We start from the raw sequence: 5357 nt of genomic DNA on the forward strand, positions 1-5357 counted from the left end.
TTCTCGCCTTCCACATGGCTTCTTTAAAACAGTTCAGTAAAACCCACAAGCATGTCCATTTTTCTTTCACTACAAAACCAGGCTTAACCCCGTGCAGCACCATGGCTTTTAAAATGTTTCTGTTGTTTAGAAACCCGCTCAGGATGTCTTCGGCCTCCCGCCAAACTTTTTTGGCTTGTCCACATTCCCAGAACAGATGCGCTGCCGTTTCTTCTGCCCCACAATCCTTAAAAGGACATCTAGGGGACTTCCCGAGGTTCCTGCGATACACAGTAGCCCTTACTGGGAGGATCTCGTGTACCGTCTGCCATGCCAAGTCCTTGTGCCGGTTCATGAGTCTCGGGTGAGCTACTTCCAGCCAAATCCCCTCCACAACCTGTGGGTTAAAAAATGAGACATTACACATTTTTTCGCTGTCTTGCACAAATTTCCGCACTTTACGGGGGTCCTGCCACACCTCTATCTAAAACAAAAAGTTTCTCTTTCTTTAAAAACAGTTTAATTTTATTATACAAAAAAGGAGCTTCCCATGATGTCGGCACAGTTAAAACAGGATAAAACATTTTAAAAACTCTTAGAATCGATCCTAAAAAATATTTTACAAAATGTGCAGTTTTGCTTGACCCATAGAGACACAACCTCACATGGACAATTACAAAATGTAAAAGCAAGATCTTCGTGAGGTCAGGAACCCCCTTTCCTCCATTTTTTGCTGCCTTGTATACCACCTCCCTCTTTAACATCTCATTCTTCCTCCCCCAGAAGAAGCGCATCATACTGCGTGTCACGGCACACAGGACATTCCTGGTTGGAGGGAACACTGCAGACAGGTAAATCAAGACAGGTAAAATAACAGATTTTAAAATTAAACACTTGCCTTCAAAAGTGAGTTCTCTGAGGCTCCACAGCCCCAGCTTTTGTGCAACCTTGGCAGTGACGTTGTCCCAATTCTGCACTCCAGACCCATGTTTATAGAATTTTACCCCTAAAATTTGAATAAAATCATTCTTTAAACACAACCCTATGCTGGGAACTCTGGCCCACTTCCCATACATCATACACTCGCTTTTTCCCATGTTGACCTTGGATCCTGATGCCTTGCAGAACCCCTCGACCATTCCCACCGTTTTCTCCATTGAGAACTCATCCCGGCAGATAATCGACATGTCATCCATGTACAAAATACATTTCACTTGTTCTCCCCCACTCCCAGGTACAAACAGTCCACAGGTCTGCTTATTCGCCTTAATGGCAATGGCTAAAGGTTCGATACAACATATAAACAGCAAAGGAGACAGTGGACAGCCTTGGCGCACTCCGCTTCGGATTTTAACTGGTTTAGACGTGCTCCCATTTACCAAAGTAACACTTTGGATGTCTTCATACAAGACCTTAATCCAATTAACGAACCCGATTGGAAACCCCATTTTCAGCAGTACACCAAACATGTACTTGTGCGCTATTCTATCATATGCCTTCTCTAAATCCAAATTCAGGATACTAAACGGGAGCTCCCTCTCCCTGGCATAACAGATGGTCTCTCACGAGTATCAAGCTGTCCATTATCCTCCTACCTGGGACTGCACATACCTGGTCCTGATGGATGACTGTGTCGATCACCTGCCCCATCCTTCCAGTCTGGATCTTCGCCAGCAACTTATAGTCTGTGTTGAGGAGGCTGATCGGACGCCAGTTCTTCAAATCTTCCCGGTCTCCCTTCTTATAAAGCAAAGTGATGACGCTCCTCTTAAAAGAAGTGGCCATTTCCCCAGCATTAGAACTTTCTATAAAAACACTCAACAAATCATATTTTAAAACATTCCAAAAACACTTATAATATTCAGTGGGTAAGCCATCCTCCCCAGGCGTTTTCCCCATTTTGCTTGCTTTCAAAGCTTTATCCAGCTCTTCCAGAGAAAAGCCCTTTTCCAACCCCACCTTCTGTTCATTACTTAAAAATACATTAATGCCTTCAATCATTTCTTTACAATTACTCTCCACCACCCTCTTTTCATTATACAAATTCTCATAAAAACTTTCCGCCACCTCACACATGCCTTTATTTCCATTCCTCACCACAGCATCCTCCCCTTTTAACCCCTCCATCACCTGCTTTCTGTCAAATACTTTCTTATAAAAGAACCTTGAACAGGTCTCTTCTCTCAATCCTCTATCTTGCTTTGCAGCATCACTGTCTCACTTTTTTTATACATGAAATGTTTTATTTTCTCCTTCACCCCCTTTATCTCTTCAGAGACTTCAAATCCTGCCCTCTCCTGCAAAAACAATCTCTGAAGCTTCTTTTCCAGCCATTTACATTTCTTTTGCTTTGCGTACTTTATCCCTGCCTTCATTTATAAAAAACAATTTGGTTCTCTTTTTAACAAAATCCCACCACTCACTCTTTTTTTCAAACAAAACCTGTAGAGACCTCCACCCTTTATACTTCTCTACATATTTCTCTCATTTTACTATCCTCTAATAATTTAACATTTAATTTCCACACTCCTTTCCCCTTTACACTCACCCCTCCCAGATACAATGTTGCCCTCACCATCACATGATCAGAGAAGAACATAGGCTCCAGTTTACAATCTTGACATTTCACCCCCTCAGAAACAAAGATCATATCGATCCTGGACTTACTTGTCCCCTGAGAGGTGCTCCAGGTAAAGCCCCCCTCAGGATGTATCATTTTATAACAATCTATCAACTTAAAATCTTTAATTATTTTGTTCAATAACACAGATGTTTCATCTAATTTAAAATTTTCCTTCCCATCCTTCTTGTCACCCCCACTCCTCACACAATTCCAGTGACCTCCCATCACTACCGGCATGGATGAACTAAGCTCCATCCTTACCAGTCCCAACAATTCAAGCCTCTGGTGTTTCTCCACAGGCGCATACACATTCACCAGCTTAATCTCTTGCTTATTACATACCACTCTCACCATAACAACCCTTCCATCCTGCAACACACTTTTCTCTTTAATTATACACTTATTATTTTTAAACAATATTGCCACTCCCGCATTCTTATTTTCATCTGTCCCCGACCACACTGATTCACCTTTCACCCACATGCTTTCCAACTCTCTATATTCTTTCTTAAACCCAATCCCACACTCTTGTAAAAAGAACACATCTGCATCAATACCTTCTAGATACTCTAAAACAGCCTTGCACCTGACCTTGCTCACCACACTCCTCACATTCACCGTTGCTATTATCAGCGCCATCGAGATCAGCAAAATGTGTAAAGACATATTCATAAAATTTTAGATGGTTCTATCCCCATGTTATCTGAGAGCCGCTGCACATTATCATCATCCAAAAAGGAAGTGCCCCCATAGTCTATTCCCCTCCCGCCATAAGACCTGTCACTCACTACCGAGGAGTTGGAGCCAGGAGAAACCGGGGTCTCCTGCCCAGCTTGCTTACTGTCCACCTTTTTTTCCTTTTTCCCCACTTTCATACCACTTTTCACCTCTTCCCCTTTCTCCAATTTCCTTTTCCCTGAAGCTTTCTCCTGCTCCATTTTCTGCTCATCTATGTCCCCTCCCTCCTCTTCCTGCACCTCCTCCTCCTCCTCCATCTCCTCTTCACTAGACTCCCCTCCTGTTCTACCCTCTACACCCCCCCTCCATGTCTCTTTTGAGGCATCTGCCAAGTGCCCATTACCCCACATTTTCGACATAATTTGGGTTGCCTGAAATAATGTATACAGACGTGCTCAAATTTGTTGGTACCCTTACAGCTCATTAAAATAATGCTTCATTCCTCCTGAAAAGTGATGAAATTAAAAGCTATTTTATCATGTATATTTGCATGCCTTTGGTATGTCATAGAATAAAGCAAAGAAGCTGTGAAAAGAGATGAATTATTGCTTATTCTACAAAGATATTCTAAAATGGCCTGGACACATTTGTTGGTACCCCTTAGAAAAGATAATAAATAATTGGATTATAGTGATATTTCAAACTAATTAGTTTCTTTAATTAGTATCACACATGTCTCCAATCTTGTAATCAGTCATTCAGCCTATTTAAATGGAGAAAAGTAGTCACTGTGCTGTTTGGTATCATTGTGTGCACCACACTGAACATGGACCAGAGAAAGCAAAGGAGAGAGTTATCTGAGGAGATCAGAAAGAAAATAATAGACAAGCATGGTAAAGGTAAAGGCTACAAGACCATCTCCAAGCAGCTTGATGTTCCTGTGACAACAGTTGCAAATATTATTAAGAAGTTTAAGGTCCATGGAACTGTAGCCAACCTCCCTGGGCGCGGCTGCAAGAGGAAAATCGACCCCAGATTGAACAGAAGGATAGTGCGAATGGTAGAAAAAGAACCAAGGATAACTGCCAAAGAGATACAAGCTGAACTCCAAGGTGAAGGTACAGCAGTTTCTGATCGCACCATCCGTCGCTTTTTGAGCGAAAGTGGGCTCCATGGATGAAGACCCAGGAGGACTCCACTTTTGAAAGAAAAACATAAAAAAGCCAGACTGGAATTTGCTAAAATGCATATTGACAAGCCACAATCCTTCTGGGAGAATGTCCTTTGGACAGATGAGTCAAAACTGGAGCTTTTTGGCAAGTCACATCAGCTCTATGTTCACAGACGAAAAAATGAAGCTTTCAAAAGAAAAGAACACCATACCTACAGTGAAACATGGAGGAGGCTCGGTTATGTTTTGGGGCTGCTTTGCTGCGCCTGGCACAGGGTGCCTTGAATCTGTGCAGGGCACAATGAAATCTCAAGACTATCCAGGCATTCTGGAGCGAAACGTACTGCCCAGTGTCAGAAAGCTCTGTCTCAGTCGCAGGTCATGGGTCCTCCAACAGGATAATGACACAAAACACACAGCTAAAAGCACCCAAGAATGGATAAGAACAAAACATTGGACTATTCTGAAGTGGCCTTCTATGAGTCCTGATCTGAATCCTATCGAACATCTATGGAAAGAGCTGAAACTTGCAGTCTGGAGAAGGCACCCATCAAACCTGAGATAGCTGGAGCAGTTTGCTCAGGAAGAGTGGGCCAAACTACCTGTTAACAGGTGCAGAAGTCTCATTGAGAGCTACAGAAAACATTTGATTGCAGCGATTGCCTCTAAAGGTTGTGCAACAAAATATTAGGTTAGCGGTCCCATCATTTTTGTCCATGCCATTTTCATTTGTTTTATTATTTACAACATTATGTTGAATAAAAAATCAAAAGCAAAGTCTGATTTCTATTAAATATGGAATAAACAATGGTGGATGCCAATTACTTTTGTCAGTTTCAAGTTATTTCAGAGAAAATTGTGCATTCTTCGTTTTTTGTGGAGGGGTACCAACAAATTTGAGCACGT

This window comes from Acipenser ruthenus, chromosome 13 (assembly GCF_902713425.1).
Source record: "Acipenser ruthenus chromosome 13, fAciRut3.2 maternal haplotype, whole genome shotgun sequence".
In the NCBI taxonomy this organism is placed as follows: Eukaryota; Metazoa; Chordata; class Actinopteri; order Acipenseriformes; family Acipenseridae; genus Acipenser; species Acipenser ruthenus.